We start from the raw sequence: 23831 nt of genomic DNA, 5'->3' as shown, positions 1-23831 counted from the left end.
GAGATTCGTCCATGGTATACTAACCATGGCATTGTAAAGAAAAGGCTATAAATAGTTGATTCATTATGAGTACAGAGAGGCATCTAATTAATAAGAATCATTGTAAGGGCAAGTTGATGACCATGAAAGGTCTATTTCCTGTACTTAGGTAGAAGGGGAAGGCTCATGCAACTGAGTGCGTGGAGACCCCGGCAAGTCCCAATGCTAAGTGTGGAGGCCCTTGCAGCTGAGTGTGCAGGGATAAGAAGTTTGTATCTGAACGTTTCTATCTAATAAAGATCGTTTTGAGCCAAAATTGAAGTATTTGTGTTCTGTTATTTACTTGTGCTAAGTTTATGTATCTTCACTCTGTAATCTATTTTATATGAATGAATGCTTAGTTACTACGCAAACTTGGTAGATTTATAATCTTTTGTCATGATAAGTACAATTAAGTACCTTCGCAAAGATCTGAAAGTCATTTAGATAGAGTTCTAGTAGTTGTCTATTGGAAGGATTATATCTACGCGAAGGAAGATATAAGCCATGATAACTTTAGGAAACCATCACACATGCCTCTAGATGTAGAAACCGGGTTCTAGCATCCCCCAATACTGCTTTGGGTGAGACTATAGCCTGCGTTATGTGGGTTTTTGCTGAAAGGGTCAGCAGTTAGGGTTTGGTTGGTTGGAGTAGTTAAAGATGAACCTGGGTCAGGATCCATCAAGCCAACAATGGCTTCTTTATATCAGGTGTCTCTATCTTAAGTACATTTACTTCATGACGACCTTTTGTTTCCCAAAAGTCAATATTGTGAGGATATTTATCCTCTTCAACAGTGAGATTATAACATTGCATATATGTGCAGCCCAATTAGGTTGCTAGATAGCTATAACTTCATTTTCAAAAATCTTCTTCTTAAATATATTTAGGGCTACATCTATATGTAGAAAGTCATCTTCAAATTTGAATGTCATTATAAATCCATCAACCATTTCTATCCAGCTAGTAGTAACATGTCAAAGCTTGGTTTCCAGATACCAATTCTGAGGAATCATCACCAAGGTATAGAGGAAGCCATGAACCCATTCTTCCCATATAATTTCTCCCTAAGATGTCATACAAAGTTTCATGTGGTCTCTAGGATCATGCTGGCCATCATACTTGTCTACGAGGCCTATTTCTAGACCAAATCTTAGCGACATCAACCTTCTACATTTTTTCCAATCTCCTATATTATCCTTATGATTACCCCACCATCTACTAGGAGTAGCCCTCAGTTCTTGATCCAGAGCTAACATTATCTGGCATTTGGGTACCTGTCTTTCATAATCTCTAAAGAAAGCATTTACACCACCCAAACCATCATATAAAGGTAAATCACATACCTCAGCTTCCATACAATGCACTACTTTAGTGATCCTTGCACATCGCCTTGTAGACACTTTATGCAACTCGTTATGCCAATTTTCCAATTCTTCTTCTAAATTTGAAGTGTAGGAACTATCTTGCTCCCAAGTGAGTTTTCCATAAACAGTAGGGTTAATCCATTCTTCTTCTTTTGTTGTTATTTGGTAAATGTTGTCGATTTCATCTATGCTATATTCTTTTCTGACAGGTTTAGTATATCTCACTCGATCTAATGGATCTAATGGCACAATAAATCTCATATTATTTATTTCAAATCTCACTTGCCTTTTCTTCAAGTTAATTATGGCCATGTTAACAAATGACAAATCCAATCCAAGAAACATGGGATAGGGATTACGATCATCCACAATCCAATCACTTCGAAGTTAGTGGTAGTGTGCACTCCATCAATGTATATTGTGATACCTGACAATCTTCCTAGAGGGACGATCTTCTGTTGATTCACCATCTCCACATGGATAGTTGACCATTACAGATTCGGCTTACCCATCAATTCCCAAGTTTTCTTTGGTAAGACATTGGCATTAGATCCTAGATTGAAGATAACCTGATCCATATCGTATTCCCTAATTTGTGTTGTAAGCCTATTTCCTTTAAAGTTCACTCCTTAAGTCTATGCATCTTATTGACTGCGCGCATCTGACCTTGCAGTACCTCTTTAGGAGCACAAGTGTCTATCAATTCATGCAATCCCTCTACGGCCTTCTAATTTCTCAATAACCTCATGCAAGTCTATAGAAAAGACTTTCGAATATTTAGATCCAGATCTTGTGTCGGTACTATCTCGCAGTTATCCTTCTACGTTAGCTGCGTGGTAGAGGTCAAAAATCCATCATGTTGAGAAATGGTAGTAAGAAATTACAGTTTATTTTTTCCTTGAATTAAACTGTGAATTAAATTCGAATTCTATTCTCATAGAAACTTAAAATTAGTTAATTAAGTTTATTAAACTTAGTTAACTTAGGAAATTCGAGTTGGAATTATTTCTGTCATCATGTGTATGTTCTTCCTACTTTGTAGGAGTCTAGTGTGAGTTACTTGTGAGTTGTAAAATAGAAGACTCAGTTTAATTAGTCAGTTTAGTTAAATTAGTTTTCAAATTGATTGAGAGAACTAATAGTGAGTTAACAATCAATGGTGTCACTAATGAACTCCACCAGTGTTACTCTTGTTAACTGAATATTTACTCATTAGAAACTCATGCATGTCAAATCAAAGAAAGACACAGTTGATACTAGAATGCAGGGACAATGTACTATTTGTTTTATTTTTCTGAGTTCCACTAATATTGCATGGATTCGGGAACAAATACTTAAGGGATTGCACAATTTTTATAGGCTATATTTTCCTTTAGATATAAGCTATCCTCCATAGGAATTACACATTGGAATAGAGACTTGGAGAGCTTTTGAATTGGCTAATCTTCAGCCTTAATCTTTCTTATGAGTTGGAGATTGAATTTGATGAGTACTAGGATTTTTCTAGAGAGAAGAAGCATTGTAATTTCATCTTGATTTTCCAGATTAATACAAAACATATAGTGGGGTTTTTAGCTACAGATTTCCCCAGATATTTATTGTGTTATGCACTATTGATTCTCTTCCTCTATTGATTATTGTTTGTTCCATGTTTATGGGATTATGTTGTAAAGAGTAGAAGCAGATTCTTGTCTCTTGCTTTAGCAAATTGCATTAGCTTTTGAATCTACAAGATTTTCTACATTGTATCGGAGTAAGATTATCTTTTGGGCTGAGTGTTTATGGAGAAGATATGGGAATTTTTGTGCAAAATTTTCAGAAACAAATTACAGATCTGTATTCCTTGGAAAAATATACCCAAATTCAAAAAGGAATTGGCCAAATCAGAGTTTGGATGAGGGAGATATCGCTAATTTAAAATCAGCTCTCTAGAGGACATTTGAAAGCTTTTAGTTTCTGTATTACAGGTGAAAGTTGAATTTGAAATACATACTTCAAGATTGGAAGATGGCGTTCCATGGGTTGAAGCTTGAGTATGCCTTGGAAGGCAGCTAAGATTTCATAGCCTGGAGGGACAAGATGGAGGCTCTGCTAGAGGACAATGGCTTACAGGAATTTGTTGAAGTAATTCCTAAGCCAACAACTATTGATGCACAGAACTTGGATGAGTTGAAGAAGTGTGTGGTGAAGGCAAGGAAGATAATCCTTGAGGAAGTTCGAGATCATATTGTCTCAAGTCTCCATGAAAGGAAACCCTACATGCTATGTGGAAAAAAATTGACGGATTTGTATCATAATAGCAATGATCAAAGGAAGTGGTAGTGAACGATAAAGGTTGTAAAATCAAGATGGCGAAAGCGGAGACAATTCCAAAGTACTTGACCAAGTTCACTCAATGTCGGGATCAAATTGGAAGTGTTGGAATAATGGTTGATTCATTCAAAGTCACTTCAACCATTAATTGAGATTCATCTATATTTTTATGATCCCATAGAGTTCAGGTTGGAGGATTTTTTTCGAAAAAGAGTGATTGTAAATACAAGTCCTTTTGTAAATTCATTAGCAATAGGTGTAAATAATGCATTCAAGTATATTTTTATTAGTTTAATCATATTTTTAATTTTGTTACTGATTTTTGATATGTACATAGCTGTAGGAAACAATCTAAGTGAATGTCTTCATTGGAAGTATCATTTCACTTAGTTTTAGTCTACCCTTTTAGATTAGGATTAACAATAGTACAATTAAAATGTAGAGTGTTTTTCCTTTTTATTTTTATTCTAAAAATTTAGGTATAAGAATAAGCGAGTATATATCCTTTTTTTAAATGAAATTCTCTCACAAACATGTTCAAGGGAAGTATTCACCTATTCATCAGAATTTATAGGTTTTCTATGGTCTCTATAGATACACTTTTCTTTTTATTCCCTTTTCTTTGAAAATTACAAGAGAAGTAATGCTTTGCTTGTTTCGTTTATGCAACTGCAACAAAATGAATGTATTATGCTTGTTCTATTATGCCACTGGCCTTCAATTTTTAAAGTTTTTAATTCTTAATCAAAGAGTGGTTCTCAAAGGAAAAAGGTAAATCACAATTAATTTATAGTAGTTTGCTAAAATGATCCATGTTCATTGCCATGTTCATGTGACTTTTGAGATTGTGCCAAGTCAACACCCCTTTACTACAATACTCATCCCATGCCTTTCCCTTTCAATTGCACCGTGTTTTATAATCCTTGAGATGACTTAGAGCCTACATAATAATCCACTATGCATCTCCTATGCACATAGGTCCCTCTTCTTTTATTTTCATTGATCATCCATTTCACGCCTTCCACATGCTCCCAAAGCTTTGTCCTCCTAGCTCTCCTTTAGAATGATTATTTCTATCACACAGGGTTTAGTTTCCAAATGGCTTCTTCTATGATGATGCAACATAAGGCATGGGTCGATATCCAAATGGCTTCTTCTCTTAATCACTCTCTCGAATTTGGTCTGGCATACATGCCACATCTTCTCGCTTATCATTTGCCCGACAATTTCTTTCATAGAATTTTTTTATTTTTCCAGAATTTCATCCATTCAGGATGACATGTATAGATGGGCCACTTTATTTTTCTTTGTACTTTCTTTTTAGTTTCTCTTTCCTTATTCTTCCACATAGACATAATACTCACCTTAGATTACATTTAATAAATAGATGTTTTTGGGCATATGTGAATTTGATTAAAATTGCAATTTCTTGACATTCTGAATTTTCGTCATAAGAAGGGATTGCTTATTTAAGCCTTGAATTTGGAGAAAATCAAGACCTTTAAGGTAAACCATAACCAAATTTTTTCAAAAGTAAAATTTCATATGCTTATGCTCATATTCTATTAGTTTTCATTTTTATTCTAGACTTAGCTTTTATTTTAATTTTACTTTATCTAAAGCTGAAAATTTCCTTCAAAAGCTTGCACCAATGCTTGCCGAAATTTGGAATTCGCTCTCGTCATTTTTCTTGGTTTTGCATTAGGAAAAGTAGTTATGATGCTGATCAAGTTGCAAATAGACCAAGTTAGGGAGTCTCTCAACCACTATTTTATTTTTCAAAAGACTTATTGTTATTAAAAAATCATTAAAATGTTTTCATGTAAGCTTAATTTTGAAGAAAGAAAATTTGCAAGAGGAGGGACATCCTATTTTACCTCACATTCTCTAAAAATTGTTATATAGTCTTTGCGTGAATTAAAATCCTAATTACCTATAACTATATGAGTTATAATTTATTAAAATCTGAAGTTAAGAAGAACATGCATGTTTCACTTATTTTACTCTTTGTTGAGACACATTTTCCTCTTGGGGTTTCTCACAATCATGGCTTTTTATATTTAATTTTCTTTCAAAATTGCATTGTATTTCTTTGATTGAAATTTTTGGAGTGTGTCGATTTCACTCTCTTTGGATTGGATTTGGTTATATTACCAAGAATTCTATGGAAGAGTTTTTCTTAAAACTGTAGACCTTTCCAGTTTTTCTCTCCTTGGTTTAAAATGGGGGATTACTTTTAATGTTTTCAAATTATACTTAGCATGATTATTTTAAAATGAGTTTAGGATCTATTATCCATAAATGAAATATTATCTTTAAGGAATATTTATGCAAATATCATGTCATTATGGTAATTTTCAATTTTTCTAACTAGTCAAGTCCTTAATTTTATAAAACCTATGACTGTTACGACACATTGTGCTTAAAAATTTCCGTCATTATGCAATGAATAATTTATTAACCCCAATTCTAATAAATAAAGGTATATTTATCAATAGTTACTTTAAATTTATTAGTTCTTGGGAAGGAAGACTAACCAAGCAAATATTAGCTAGTTAAAATTTTTTATGATATCCCTTGCTCTTAAGGAGATGACCTACCTCCCCATTTATTAAATAATCTTTTGGAGATTAATAATAACCATAGTTGAACCTAAAAATAAAAATTTAAATGGAGGATAGGAGATCTCATCATGAGTTAACCTACCATGATCATAGGTTTTAACATAGTGACATTACTATTATTTTACACCAAGCTAGGCTAATGGTTTTTAGGTGCAAGGTTGAAAGACAAGAGGTCTCACCACGAGTCAGATTATTCACTTTGTTAGATCCAATGAATGACACTGTCACTAGTTGGTTACCAAGCCATGATAGTGATATTTAAATGATATCCAAATAAGTTTTTGAAAATCAACATTTGATTGTGTATTTATTTCTAGTAGATGGGACAGTGTCATATAAAAGGGTTAAAAGGAATTCCCGTCGAGGCTATAGACACCTGCTAGCAGCAATTGCCATGCCTATGAAGTTAATTCAGTAGTATGATTTACCTGATTACCTTATTTTCTCAAAGGTAATTTCGAATGAAGTTTATTGTTGCATATATAAAGTATGATATAAGACATGATTTGTGGAGTAATATTTTAATAATTTTAGGGATGATGATGGATATTATTTTTGTCTGTTAAATCTACATGTCAGGAGAAAAGCTGTTAGGATTTTTTAGATTTGACATTTTATACTGTCTAATCATCATTCCCCTATTTTTTAGGTTTTGTACCTTTAACCAAAGATAAATGTTTTTCTCAATGTGTCCCTAATTCTGGTAGCATAAACAAACTCTCTTTTTTACATTAATATCTTCATCATAATACTGAGGACCCTCCATGTAAATTTTCGTCAAATCACCACTTTTATGCTTTAATCTTGTTAATTTTTTGGGATTTTAACTTTTTTCTAGTTTTCTATTTTGATCACTTCATTATGTGTGGTTTCTCGCTAGCTTCCCAACAACAATTTTTTTTTGAATTTCGACTTACGGTTTGAAAATGATGCTTGTTAAAAAATTGATTGGTTTTCACCACCTCGGCTTAAATATGTAAAAAACGTATTTCACTTTATTTTATAAATTAATCTAATTTTAGATATGTAAATAAAAATCATTTAATTAAATAATTTAATTAATTTAAACTAATTAAATTAATTAATTTATAAACATTAAATCAATTTATTTTAATTAACCTATATTAATTAGCTTAATTGTAATTTATTTAACTAATTTGCACATAATTTTGTTTTATTTTGTCAAATTTTTATTAATTATTAAATTAGTTTTGTTTTAATTAAATATTATATAAAACCACCATAACCATCATAATCGAGAACTTATATATTGTAAGTATGTAATAAAACTTTATATTAATTTTTTTTTTGTAAATATACAAAATATATAAGACATTAAAAAAAATAAAAAAATTAATTTTTTATGACCTCATCGTGGGACCTTAACACCGGAGGTTTCATATGATGCTCTTCAATTTTTCCTAACATGGGATCACTAGGATGAAATCACTATGGGAGGAACTGAAAGGGATTTTTTATTAAAAAGCATAGTTTAACTTAAAAAGCATGTGCATTAACTGAAGGGAGCGCTCCTCTCTCTCTCCTCCATACATTACATTATACATATACAAACACACCGTTGTTTATTATAATGTCCCTTTATAACGCTTTGTTAGTTTACATTGCTTTTATTTGGTTTGTTTAATGTTTAATATATATGTTGATCTTATTTCATTTATATCTTATTTCACTTAAATGATTTTTTTTTTTTAAATAAAATTTATATTAAATTAAGGTTTTAATAAAATCAGAGTTTTTTTAAAACTATCAAGGAAAATTTTTCAGTACATTACAAGTTTTGAAACTCAATCTTTGGAGAGCTCTATCTGGAGTTCTCCTCATAGAAATGAGTCCCAAGAAGGATTTTTGGAAATTTAAAATCATGGAGAAGAATTTTGGAGTGGTTACAATACCATATTTAGTCATTTACTATACCTAAAATATATCATAAGTGGAGGCTACAAAATTGTAACAAAAATCAATTTTGGAATTTGTTTTGAAGCATTTTCATTTCCCAAAAATTCTTGTTGTTGTAAATTAGATTGAATAAAACCTTATTGAACCAAAAATATTTTGATAGATATCAATTAGAATCACACATTTCATTTATTTCACTTGTTTAATTAAATTTTAGTTTGGGAATTAACTTTCTCAATTTGGTATTTTGTATGTTCAGGTGCATTTTTAATTGGTTTCAATTTTTATTTTGATTGGATTTTTTGCAGAGATTTGTTGCAATAAGATAAGTAAAATAGACTTGAAGACAAATTTATTGCACCAAAAAAGAATAAGAACGGATTTTTCCCAACTATAATGAGAGATCTCAGTTATTCTTCCAACAACTTCCTCATTTTTGGAAATTGATTTTGTAAATTATGAATATTAGTTTAGAGAATGAGGAAAGAGTTTCTATTTTCTACAACTTTGAGACTCTAAGAACTTTTGTAAAGAGGATTCTAGTTGTAGATGAAGAGGAATACTTAGATATAAGTTTTTGAGGATTTTCTTTTCAAGATCCAAACTTTGTTTTGGAGGCAGAGCTTGCACTATTGCAACTCTTTCTTTTAGCAGTAGAGCAAATGATTTTGTAATGATTGTTGGATATCCACTGAGAAAAAAAAAGTAAATAAATCATATTTCATTATTTGTATGTAAATATGTTTATTTGAAAATGCAATTTTTTATGCTTTTAATGACATCAATATGCCAACTATGTCATATTTATCACTTTTGTTGATATGAGAATGATTTTTCATTTGATCAACTATATGATATTCTAGTTGTATTGATATTCTATTTATTTCCAACTTTCTCTTGCACTTAATCAAATTTCTGAGTAATTATTTAATAAAAAATTTGTCATATTAAACTAATTTAATTATTGATAGATTGTATGGACTACTTCTACATCTTAATGGTTCATATTTCACAGTTTTAAATCTCTAAACAGAGCAAGTTTTGTAATAATTATATCAACTCTTAGAAATTCTTCAATAATCTAATATTCATTACATAAAAACATGTTAAATCTCCATTTTTCTTTTAAATCACTTTGCTCTTGTTTTAGATCAGAACTATATCTAATTCACATCAACATAGGATAGATTATATTTCCTTTCGGTTGTTTACATCTTAAAATATAATTGTACTTAGAACAAACTCAATACATTTTTTATAAGTCTCCTTACAGATGAGAAACTTTAGGTGTGGCTTGGTTGATCCCTCTATTCAGCTTAAGAACTTCTTTCTTTCAACCATGCAATAGGAAGGTAGGTTTTCTTTCCTCTTCTTGTTCATAGTTAATTAGAGAAATCACAAGAAAACAAGGACAGTGAAGGGGTAACTAGACCCAAAAGAATCGATCAAAACCGCCAAATAAAATAGATAAGATCTTAGTTGGGGATTTGAATGGGTGGTCTTCCCAAATGTTGATGATGCCATTTTTGGCCATTAACACCTTGTGACTTGAAGAAGCTTGTAATGCTAACAAGAATTGAGCATCTTGAATTTTAGGGAGAGGAAGGGTAATATGGTCTCCTTTACAAAGATTGAAAGGAAACTTAAATTTCTCCTCCTAATACTTTATTCCCATACTATCATGATCACTATCCTTCATTAAATTTTCCTTATTTCCCTTATTAGTATCCCTCCAGCCATATTATCGGTTTCCTTTAGGATTTTAAGTTAGACTATATTAACCACTAATGTTTATGTAGGGTTCCCTAAGTTTGCTAGTAGATGGTGGCTATAATTACATATACTACAATTGAATTATGAGTATGATTATAGCAGTAGAATCAATAGAAGTAATTGCATTATCAATGTGAACTCCTAGTTTTTGATTTGTGAGATTCAGTGTTAAGTCCTAATGCTTTAGGAAGGATATCATAAAGGACTCCTAATTATGAGCTAATCATATCAAATTATTAAGATTCAAATATAGGTTGCTCCTTGATGTAGAGTCCTAAAATGGATACATCCTTCAGTATAGGAGACTACAATGACTTAAGGAACCATTCTAATAAAAATTCATTAGTGATGTCAGTCTTAATCTTCACTTCCTCCTTCACCACTCTTCAATGTGGTTAGAAATATGAGTGTCTTTGTCATATTTGAAATTAGTTAAGGCTTTAGCCCTGACATCATATCTAAAAGGAAATTTGAAATATTTTAGGAAGAGTATATCCAAATAGTTAAAGGAAAAAAATGAAACCTCGTTCAACTTGATATATTTCTTTATCACATTACAAGTGGGGGTCTATCAAAAGAGCCTCAATATAAACAAATCATTGAATAAATAGTTCAAGGAACATCATAGATGGATTGTGGTAATATAATAAGCAAGGTATATTCTATATTTACCTTTGAATTTTGGAATCTCAAAAGGACATTTGGTTTTGATTGAGCACTAGTTTTGATTGTATCACATTGGATCATTAGTTAACATTGAAATATCATAAAAAAAAACAAGTTCCTAGAAAATTTAAGCATGGATGTGAAGAAAGGTTATGACTGCTATAGTAAGGGAACGCGTTAATCCTTTATTGAAAATGTAGCAAGGAAGGGATACTAGTAAACTATCCACTAGAGGGTTGGAAAGTTCCACCCGTTCTCCTCACACATCCTTGAATATGATTTGTTCCCATAGAAAAGAGAAGAAATGGGAAACCCACACTTCCTAGTTATGGAATCAAAGGATGAACGTGTCCTCCCTTAAATGGGAAAATATGTAACAAATTTGAAAATCACAATATTAGACACTGATGAGGGGAAAATAGTCAAGAAAAGTAATCAAGACTATGGGAATTTTGATTAACAGTATCCTTGAGGTGAAAGAACTACCATAAAAAAGTATTCTTTTGTGTTTCCACACTTTGGTTAAAGGTGGGGGTAGTACCAAAAAATGTATATATTTAATTAGTAATTGGGGAGTCGATATAGAAGTGATAGCCCATTCTCCACTAACAAAAGAAAACAATGTGCGGCTACTGCTAGTTTCAACAAAAATGCTAATGCGACTAATGCATGACAAAATGAAAAATGGAGAATGGTGAGGAGGACTATCAATAAGAGTCTCGAAAAATTATGTCATCAATATATCAACTACTATCAAGAGATTTATTTTTACTTTGGAGGTATCTTGGATAGTTTCCACTTGAACCTAGTCCAAGTTATCCTATAAATGTGTGAAAACAAACTTCAAATAGGGACATGGCCATTCAAATCATAATGAAGCCCTTGAGATTCTATCTCTTCCTATAATTATGATCACTCTTATTAAGGACTCACTTCCATAATTCATGGTTAAATTTTTTTGGTGAACTAAGGTTATCTAGTCTATTCCTCTGTGGAGATGGTTGTACCTCTTTAGGAGAAAGTTAATGGATCCTTATAGCTTGATGATCGAATGTCTCAGGCTCCTTGACTAAGAGAAAAGAGAAAATAACTAACAAATATCTAATATAAACAAAAAGTAGAAAGATATCTAATATTTCCATTCTGGGTGATTGGGACCAAACACCAAAATATGGAAGAGTGGATGGAAGGGCCTTCTGAAGGTAAGCTTGGGATGGTGATGGCCGAAGTACTACATGCAAATGCAACAAGAGAAGTTACCTCTACCTCTTGATATAGTCTCAACCAATAAAATTTCCCTCACTTTGAAAGGCACCCTCTAGGAGAACTACACGAGTGGTACAATATCTACTTTAGTTACCACAAGTACCCCCCAACTCTCACTAAGGTGGCACCTAGAAAAGGAAACAAAGTTTCCAACTTGTAATGAAAATTCAAAGAGGGCAATCATTCATTGAAACTGAACCCTTGGGAATGTTATCTATGCTTGCAACCCTCAATAAGGAAGATCTATAATAGATAATTTCCCAAACTGAGACCCCAAAATATGTGTATTCCACAAATGTAAATAGAAACTAGAGGGAGGTATCTCTTTTCACTTATATCCATACGACATAGTCCTTAACTCATATGTTATGTGATCTTCCTTAGAAATCTATATGACACTAGACTTTAACACTCTTCAATCAACTTCTATATTTGAGTTAGAGTGTGCTTGGAGATTTAACTCTCCACACTTATTCCAAGGCACTAGCTTACCTAGACATATTTGTGTTCCTAAAAATAAATATAAAAGTTTACTTTCCTTTAATCTAGAAATTATTTTAGTGGCTATAACTTAAGGTATAGATAGTGGAAATGGAACTTTTGATCTTTATGACTAGGCTAAAGGAAACAAATATAAGGAAATACAACTCGGAACAAAATTTTGTTTCATCAAATGAAAACTCAATAAACTAATATTATATCCCATTTTTCCCACTTTGTGTCAATGAATGGAACCATAGTTAATCATTAAACTTATTCAACTTAATGCACCCTTCACCCTCTTCAAATAGCCATGATTAGTAGGGAAGACACTTCCACACTGCGATCATCGCATGTATGGTTGCTACTAGATATGCAGTAGCTTGTGAACACAATACCCTAGTGTCCTTTGAGTAGGGAACAATCGTGACCAAATGTATTGGACATTTTCATTCTCTATGAGATCAACTTGACACACTTTTTTATGAGTTGGATAGGCATCAATTATTTTATAATTCTCCTAACTTCTGATACCCCTAGGTATCTATATACATCCTCCAAAAGGATGCGAAAATCATATATAAAATGACCCTAGCAAGAGGTGAGGTGATGCTATAGAGAGTATTTCACAGTTATGTTGGTGATTTTTTTCCAAAATTTCTTTGCACATGTGATTTAGACTAATCCATAGGTATTTCACGAAGAGGAAGATACTAAGGATCAGAAAGGAGGCCTCAATATCTAAATGCATTTCATGTATTGCACCTTTGATTAATATGGCTGCAAATTTATTTCCCTTCCAATGCCATGTTTCTAATATGGATAACTTGATCATGTTTACATATTACTTTCACAAGTTAAGAAATTTTCATCCACAAAGGAAATAATCATCCCTGTATGTTCATGATTATTTGTAGAAGATTATGTCTAGCAACTACAGTGGGATGTCAAGTAGGATTGAGACCTTCAACAACTGAATATATGTAAAATATACATCATTCTGTGAGGTTTGAGGTATGTACTTCTTCCTCTCTTATCTCATTTATGTATTTGAATTGTAATAACATAACTTCTTTGGGATTATATTTAAACATTCACACACACAGTGTCACAGATCTAAGGACAAGATCCATGGAGCAATAACCCCTTATGTCCTTACAATGTTTTAAGGTAATAATTGAAAAGACATTTTTTTGTTATTCTTTCTTTTCCTTTTTCAAACACAATACCAACTACTTACACTTTTTCAAAATGAGCACACTTTCATTGAATGATATAATTGCTATGATGTGAAACTACCTTTTTATGCATTTAACAGGAATCAAGATGCACAGAGTAAACTGCAATTTCAATTGGAATGGAAGTGAAGCTAATGTAATACAACCAATAATACTCAAATTAAATCTATGAAAACAAACAAGAACCAACACAATCTAAATTCATATAATAAAATAAGAATGTAGCTAATGCAATGGTGACTTTTATTGCAATTTTTGGTGCAGAATGGAACACAATGCCTACTGCCTTTCTTTTTTATTTTTCAATTCAATCTAATGAATTATTAAACAAAGACCAAAGTTTCATTTTTTATTTTTATTTTTATCTTTTTCAAAGCTTATAAAGGATTTGAATGAAAAAATACTCTGCAATAACAAATAAAAACAACCACTTGGCTCGAAAAGGAAAAGGAAATGATAAAACGATGAAATAAAGGACTATAAGAAAAAAGATCAAGGATTTAGATGGTTATAACAAGAATCCTAAACCACTAGTAAACTAAGAGATAGACCCTTAGAAACTATTGAAACCTTATGTGGTCCTAAGAGAAAAAGCCTAGATTGAGACAAAGGTTACTTATATAGATGGAAAATGAAAATAAAGTTGAAATTTCTTTTGAGGCTAGAAAACTAGTTTAACAAACAAGTAAGAAATTATTGAATACTTAGTTACTTCCGAAAAATTCTTTGGACCAATTAGAGGGTGAAAAGCATTTTCCTCCTAGTAGGTATACGTGACTGTTGTCAAAGAAAACCACATACATACATGACTTGATCTAAAGTAGTTTATGTATATATGCCCCTATTACCAAAGAAACTCACACATATGAAATACAAGAAGAAGTTAGAAGGAAAGGAGACCAAAATCAAGAAATTATAACTATAGAAGAAATTGAAGGGGAGTAAAAAAACTAGAAAACTAAGAAGAGATATATAAATAGACCTTACTATTGGAAATTAACCCTAAGACATAATATAAAACAAGATTTTCCCCAATGGATTTAGTGGTTTTGTTACAAAAATTTCTTCCCTAAAGCTAGGGTTAAAAGCGTAAAAAAATTGGATGAGAAAATTAAAAACACAACTGAAATAATCAAGTAGTTACAATGAAATATGATTTAATTGTCAAAGAAAATACCCAAAGATTCATTGATTAGATTATATCACTGTATATAATATATGTCTCCTACACCTCACATTGAGTTATAAGTACAAAACAATGAAGAAAGATAGCCAATAATAAAATCGAAGTAAATTTGAATATGTAATGCCAATGAAAACCAATTCCAAATGCATGAACAAAAGACATATAATATATACATTGAAATTGATATAGAAATAAGAGTTTCTTATTAATTTAAAGACTATCAATGCATTAGATGAAGATGACCTAATTTTTGTCACAAGCACCAAATAGAACCATCTTCCAGATTCGTCCTTCTTGAGCCACTAAATGTACACTTATACAATCTTCCACTCTAAAAACTATGTGAGATAATGGAGACTCAACAGGAAAATATGGGCATACAATGAATGTCATGAAATCAGGATTTCTTGTGAAAGGAAGAGCTTAAAATCCCATGAAAGTAGAATTATATTGGTGAGAAAGTTTTCCAATGTTATGTTGCACAAATAGGAATGGTTTAATAGTTAGCCAAAGGAATCAATTTATAGTCCCAATCAGTGGTTGGATTCATTAAATTACAGCAGGTAGAAATTGGCTTATAGTCAAATCATAAACCTCGTCCCAGAAAAGTGGTAAAATGTATAAATTTGGATTCTTTTGGTGTCCTTTAAGGGCATATGTGAGTTTCTTTAAGAGAATATACATATATCTGTTCTATCTTTGGGAAGGTTGTATATGTATGTTTTGTGCCATATTAGCATGAGCATATGGATTCTCAAAAAGTGGTTTTTCTAGGAATTTTTTGGGGAAAGAGAGACTACAAAAGGGAATGGAATATTATGTCATGGCCAACAATTGGATCTCAAAACATTTGTGGAAAATGATGTTATAACAACATTCAAGAAAATTGATGCATCATACAGATAATAGAATAGGAGGTGATAGATGGTTTAACAATGCATCTGTTGTTGTTGCTACAAGAGACTCCAAATTTTGGAGCCTCTCTTTAACCATTTTAGATGTTTTTTCTCATAATAAAAGACATTCCATGTTTTTTTTTGAAGTTTCTAAGCCCCTTTGAGAATAAATTCCAAGTGTTTTCTTTTAGTAAGGGAAGTGTCGCACTATATGAAAGGGAGTTATAACGCATATTTAAGAGGAAAATTTGGTGTTATCTCTTGTACTATTGAGTCTTATCTATCATAGGTATATGTATTCGACCTCTTCCCAAAGAACTATGCACTTTCCTGTTGTAGTCTTCACTTGTGTCGTAAAGTTTATCTTAAGTGTCGCACTTGGAGGAAGTGTCATTTTGTTGTTTCTTCAATGGATGCTCATTGATTTTGGGTGTTAAGTGTTTCATTTTTGTGTGTTTGATTGTTTATGAGTTTGTTATCATGTTCCTGTGATGTTCTGGTTTCATCTGTCAGTTCACTAATCGCACACTTCATTAATTTCAGAAGTGTTTCTCTCTACAACTTATCTGACCAACCATTCTTTAACATGCCTTCCTAAACTACGCATTGCGTAGTATCAGGCCATAATCAACCACCCTTGCCTCCTAGAATTGTGCATTTTGTAATCACAGCCTCCAAGGAATGCGCACAGAATAATCACAATGCTCAATATTTGCCTTTTGCTCCTAAAAACTATGCAATTTTTCTCCCAGTCAGTCTTTCACTATGCACTATGTAGTTTCAATCAATAATGAGGCTTGTCTTAGTTGTTATACTATGAAACTACACAATAAATTAGCTTAGTCTATCTATATTTTTGCATTACATAATCATAGTGAGCAAGTCAGCCTCACTACATCTCCAACTCCCTCAACTGCTTAGTCTTGTCTTCGAGCCCGTCAGCCACTGTGCATTACGCAATCACTATGACTAAGACCTCATCATTGTCTCCTCGAACTTCACACTACACAATCCCTCATCACCATCCTCATCCCTGCATTATGTCTTAGCATAATCATTGTGTTGCATGAAGAACAAGATATACTGGGAGATTTATGGAATGATGTCATCAAGTCATGAGTGAATTTCATCTACATGTATTATTAGCTTAACATGAAAGGATGATGTTCAAGGAGGATGCCAAGGAGACCATGCAAGAAGATACTTGGGAAGTTGGAAATGCAAACATAACATGAAGCAAGAAGATCAAGGGACACTAAATCACGAAAGGGGATTGAAGATCAAGATCACAAGTCAGATTCCTAGCCATTTGGAGGATTCGGAAGATTAAGTACACACAAGGCCCTTCATGCAGATACAAATATGACAATAAGGAAGAAATCTTGACATTAACAGACCACTCTAAAGTTCCATGTCATCATTGCTAAGCCATGTATTTTCCAAGTGCCACATTGGGAGTATCTTGTATCATTATAGTTTTCCACATCATTTCCTAATGTAATTTTGTATTTCCAAAATGAGAAAATGTAAAGTCACTCATAGAATGTGAAAATTCATGTAGAATTCTAAGTGTCCCATAGGAATTGGAAAAGTTAAAAGGAGCTCAAGTGTCATGATGCAAGCTCAAGAGTCACAAGGGAGGTGGGGAGTCACCCCATTAGTTATATATACACCCTCATAGCTCGAGAAAAGGACTTTTCACATTGGCTTCTCAAGCTAGGTAGAGGAGAGAATATTAGGATTTTGAGAAGAAAGTATTTGGTTAACATTCCATTATTGGAACAAGTGTTGTATCTTTGTAACAATGTATCTTGGGAATTTCACATTATAATTTGAAGCTCTTGGATCTGACAAAATTTTCATGCATAAATCGTGAATGATTGTGAGACTATTCCTTTGTTATTTGCGGTATATGGTTATGTTTCTACATACTAATGAGAATTGATTATTTCATTGGCTTTAGTATTCATATTTGAATCACCCTTCTCTTTCATTCATGATCGTTATTTCTTTGTGAACTATTTCAGAAGATTACTAATGATTTTTCAGATATATGTGTGTGTCTTTATTAGGATAGTACTATTACTTTTCTCTTAAAAACTAACTTTATTTCTCATTTCATGAAGGATTTATTATACACTTTATAGCTGGATACATCATAAGGATAACTGTCTTGTTTATCTCAAAAGTACATGTCTTTCTCTTGTGCCATTCATTTCAACCAAGAAAAATATTTAAGATAATGGAAACTAACCTAACTTTCTGGATGGGGCTCCTATTCTAAACGATGTGAGGTCTAGTTGGGACTTCATATCAGGGAGACCCCATTACTATTGGTGGCATCTAGCATCATCAAAGAATTTGGTTCTAGTAAGAGGGAAACCTTTCTATAGATGACAACTCACAACATTCACATAAAGAACCTTTCTAGCAAGGCAATAATTGTTCAAGCCCAACTCCAAATCATATTTCTAAGAAAGGAGAATCATATGACCAAGGTGTTGTAATTATGATGCATGTGTTGTACTTGATGGCAATCCACTTGTAGCAGAAAAACTCACTTGTATATGGTAACTAGATGAATCTACAAAAGAGATATCAGATTTGATAGAATGCATGACAGTTGTGACAAAATACAGGGAAGTTCAAAGGAATCAGTTTAGAAGTAATGTAAAATGGTAACTCTCTCAGATGGAAGTTCACAGTGCAACAGGTTAACAACAAAGAGTTACAGATCAGACTACAAAGAATGAAGAAAGAGAGTTATACGCAGGTTCACCTTGACCAAGCTGCGTATACACATAGGTTGACTGACCACAAGTAGTGTATATGTACACACGCACTTTCACAGAAGGAAAAGCACGCATATCTTGGGAAACTAAGTTTTGGTACATGGTATTTTGATCCATGGTATTGGTCCAAGGTATCTGGTCCAAGGTATTGACCCTAGGTATTTGGTCCAAGGTATTGGTCCTAAGTGGTTTTGCTCCATGGTATTGAGGAAGGTCTAAAACTAAAAAAGGAAGGCAAGATCATTAGGCCATCAGTGCAAGTATTGAATATCTGATGAAGTGTGAGATCCACTATGCAGGTTATCGACTTATGGTGCTTTGTTTGATCTAAATGAAGGATGAACCTTAGTAGTTGATGGAGGATAAGATCTAATGATGGATCGGGTTCTTAAGGCTTGAAATGAATTATTTTTATATGGTTTGATAAGGTTTATTCTAGATCTGAATACTAATGCATGTGTTGTTCTGTAAATGTTATGATCTGGGTATGACTAAAGTCTGGAATAGCTACAAAATTATGAATTAATATTTATAGACATATACGATGGATGGCTTTGATAAAAGCGTGTATACACACTAGTTCAACACTTTTAAGTAGCGTATACATTATGTAATATGATATTTGAAGTTACAAGTGGATATGGCTGTTGTTGTAGAATTCTAGGTTCTGCTCTATGTTCTGGTGGCTACAGTTTGATGATAGTATACTAAATGCTCAGATTGATTGATTGTGATTTGCTTCAGTGACGATGGGCTTTTAGTTATTAAGTTATGGGTGATTTAGAGATTTATGATTGAGTATCAATGATTGGTTAACGCAGATGTATTTGATGGTTGTAGTGCAGTGGTGATTGATTTTGAGCTTCAATGTTGATAATCAGTCCACTATGAAAATTAGATGAAATGAGGCCTTCATGTGTATTGTTGTGTACCAAGAGAATCTAGTTTGAAAATTTATGAAACGTGGTCCCTGGACGAAGAAAGAAGCTTGTAGCCTTCTGTAGGTCAGTGCCTATGTACTAGAAAACATATCAGCTAGTACAAGAGATAGGGGGTTGTAGCTCCCTTCCAATGGAAGCTGGATAACGAGAGAAGGTAGTAACCTTCTACAGGTAGAAGCCTATGACTGGTATGATTCTGCACCAGTACAATGTTGTAAACAAATTTTGTTATTATTAAAAAAGGATAGAGACGACAAAAATAGGTGGTCTTCACCCACATTGGGTTTCCACCTTAAATCTTGGTGTTCATGTGTGTTGCTTATGTGTGATGGTTCATTCTGTTATTAGTTGCACATGGTTACTGTTTCATGTTTAATAAAGTACTGATGCACAGATTAAAGATCAACATATGATGAATTAACTAAATCATTAGTTTACTGGATATACGTTTGTTTCCTTAAACACAGTTGTGTGTACACGCAGGTTACCTTCATTGAAGTAGCATATATAAATTTGAGTATGAAAAGAAAAATGTTATTGACTTGAGTAATACTGATTCACCCCCCCCCCCTCTCAGTATTATTTCCAACAATTGGTATTAGAGCAGGTCCTTTGGTAGAAGCTTGATCACTTGAAGGAGATCAGTAGAACAATGGGAAAGAAGCTAAAGAAGAAAGCATCTTAGAAGAAGAAGACATCTAAAAGGAGCTATGACAATGGGAGAGTTGATTGGGGATTATGTGGAAGCAACTCTTCAGATTCAGAATCACCTCAGAATGAAGATGAACAAACAAAAGAACTATCAGGTATGAATTTTTTATCCTCTGTTGACACATTTTTCTATCCATTTGAAGATGATGAAAGTGATAGTGAAACAACTGAATTTGCTCTTATGGGTGAGAGAGAAAGATATCAAATAGAGGTAGAATTTAAAAGGCTCACAGACAAAATTAGAGATCAACAAGATCTATTGGACAAAAGGGAGTGTGCCTTCAAAGAAGAAGTTACCAAACTAAAAGCTCAACTAGAGGAAGGAAACAAGGAAAAGGAAGATCAATGTCAAAAGCTGCAGGATGAAGTGACATCATTAAGAAATGAGGTAAATAAAAGGAGCACAACAATCAAGAAACTCAAATATAGATCCAGCTAAAATGAAAGTATTGAAGCCAAGATCCTCTCTCTAAAAGAAGATCTTGAAAAATAAAATAAGCAGAATGAAGAACTACTCCAAGCTCTTGAAGAACAAGAAAACGAAGTTCTTAAATTAAGGCAACAGATGGAAGAAGGAAGAAAAGCTGAAGAAATCATGAAGAAATAGTATCTTGAAAAGGAAGAGCAATATCAGGTTGAGGTAAATATCCTAAAAGGTAAATTAGAAGAAAAGGATAAGCTTTTACGATTTCAAGATAGTACTAAGATTTTGGATGATATTATTAGTAGTCAAAGGTCTCCTACCATCAAAACTGGTCTTGGTTTTCATGAATCTATTGAAGGTGAATCTAGCTCACAAAGTGAGGCAAGAAACTCTAATGCAAAATCTGGAATGCTCAACAAGGAGATGAGAGGTCAACTCCATCAACAACCAAGGAAAGAAATTCTTCAAAGAAAATCTTTTACTCCTAACTGTGGTCAGTCATTTCCTCAAATGAATAATGTTGAATGTTTTATATGTCATAATCTTGGACATGCGAGATGCATAAGTAGAATGGTTCAATATCATCACACAGAAAGATCATCAACTTCTAGGTACTTTAAGGGATATTGTTTTTCTTGCAATATGTTTGGTCACAAAGCCATTGACTGCTATAGAAGAAATATGTAACATGTAAGATGTTATACATGTAACAAGTTTGGACATATAGCAAATGAATGCAAGATAAAATTTCGAGCACCATACCAAAAGGAGAAAACATCATCACACTCAAAGATATGGAAGAAGAAGGAAGTACAGTCAGAAAAATATGGCTTGACACAATGTACAGACATGACAGAATCAGGGGAAGCTAAAATTATGAAACTTCAATGTTCCAAATATCATACACAAGTTTCATGAAGAAAATTCATGTATATACACGAGTTCAAAGTTGCACAGTCGCATATATGTAGTTTGAGAAAAAAATTGTGGGACAGTCTCAAAAAAACTGATGTGATATGATTCAGACAATTATCAATTATCTTCTCTGTCGTAGATGACTACAGTCTGTGGGTGTTATTTAGAACTGTTTTGATCCTCACAAGTTGTTGATAACTTGATGTATATTTGATTGATGATGATGCCTTGATACTTCTTACTGATATATGCAATGATCAGATCTGACAGTGAACAGGTGGAACAGGTTCGCTGTTAGATGGATTTTTTGGATACAACCAAGTTCTATTGGCAGAACCTGACAAACATAAAACCACTTGTTTTCAGGAATAATTGGGGTACAATGGCTTTTAAGTGGATATATTTTGGACTCGTCAATATAGGTATTAACTTTCAACGAGCTATGGACATCACATTCTATGGTTTGATTAGAAAAAGTGTAGTGGTGTATTTAGATGATGATATAACACTTTCAAAGAAACGATTAGACCAACTGCGTCATCTGAGGCATATTTTTGAGCGATGCCAAAAATATGGAATATCTTTAAATCCTAAGAAGATCATCTTCAAAGTCTCTGAGGGTAATATATTGGGCCAAATTATATCGAAAAGAGTGATTATATCAAAGTTCAAGACTATTGCTCAATTTTATTTTCCTGTGAATAAGAAAGCCATGTAATCCTTCTTAGGGAAAATTAACTTTCTCTTTAAATTCATCTCTAATTATGCACAAAATGTTAAGCCATTACAGGATATGATTAAGAAGGATGCAGTTTACAAGTGGGATAAAAGGGAGAAGGATGATTTTTCACATATTAAGCAAGAAATCATTGATGCCCCAACATTGTATAACCCTAATTTTGTAAAATATGTCTTGTTATATATATTGTCCTCTAACACTTCTCTTGTAGTCATTATTACTCAGAAGGATGATCAAGGAAATGAAAAGCCTATATCATTTAAGAGTGTTTTAGTATGGAGATCCCAATTAAATTATCCAACTATTGATAAAGAATCCTATGTAGTATAGGAGGAGGTAAAGAACTTTAGGACTTACCTTATGAAAAGTCACATCATTATATTTGTGCCTCACCCAACCGTTAGATCAATTTTTGTACAATAAGAGTTGGGTGAGAGGAGGGAAAACTAGATGACAAGCATTCAAGGATATGATATTGAATTGAAGCTATTTGATATAGTGAAAGGCCATGGTCTTTGTCAGTTTACAGTAGAAGTGGTTAATTCACCATAAGATGAGTCTTTTGGATGGAAGAAGAAATCAAAATGTAAAACATAGAACAAGATACCCCTACAAACATATCCATGTCTTGGTACTTAGATGTGCGACAACATCTAGATTGTGGTACCTTTCCCTCACATTTATCAACTAAATAGAAGAGGTCTATTTGACTTACAATTTTATCATATCAACTTGTACAAAATGATATTTTTTGGAAGCATCACAATGGTGTCCTACTTAGATGTCTGGAAGCACAAGATTCAGAAAGGATGTTAAAGGATGTTCAAAATGGGCCAGCTAGTGGACACTTTGTGGGTGATACTACTTATCATAAGGTCATGCGAGCAAGTTAGTATTGGTGCACATTAGTTATGGATGCACATGCATATGCCCACAAGTGTTCCATTCATCAAATATGTGTTGGTCGCAATAGGAAGACAATGGCCCCATTGCAACCCATTTTTGTTCAGGAATCATTTCAACAATGGGGATTGGATGTTATCAGTGAATTTTTTCAATATTCATAAAAGAAGCACCAAATTATTTTAACCGCTATAGACTATTTTACTCGATGGGTTGAAGCAGTTCCATTAAAATAAGTCAATGAGTACAAAGTAATGAACTTCCTCAAGAAGAATATAATCACCAAGTTTAGCGTTCCTACATCACTTGTTTTCAATAATGCAACTTACTTCTTATCGTTGAAACTTTATGATTTTTCATTAGACAATAGTATTGTTTTAAAGCACTCTTCAAATTATTACCCTTGGGGAAATGGTTTAGCTGAGTCTAACAACAAGAAATTAATTCACATAATCAAGAAAACCATACTTTGAGAAAAGGAGTGGGCATAATTCATTAGTGAATGATTTATGGGTTGACCGTGTCACACCAAAACCCTCTCTAAATATTTCTTCTTACTTCTTTGCATATGGAAAAGAATATACCCTTCCTCATAACATATACCTCCTGCCCTTCAGATTTTCCAAGAATCCTAAGGTAAACCATGTCTAATTGTTCAT

The sequence above is a fragment of the Pinus tabuliformis genome, chromosome 2_2 (genome assembly GCF_031772625.1).
Source record: "Pinus tabuliformis cultivar Carrire ecotype Pingquan chromosome 2_2, CPIR1, whole genome shotgun sequence".
NCBI classification, from domain to species: domain Eukaryota; kingdom Viridiplantae; phylum Streptophyta; class Pinopsida; order Pinales; family Pinaceae; genus Pinus; species Pinus tabuliformis.
This window is presented reverse-complemented; position numbering follows the sequence as displayed.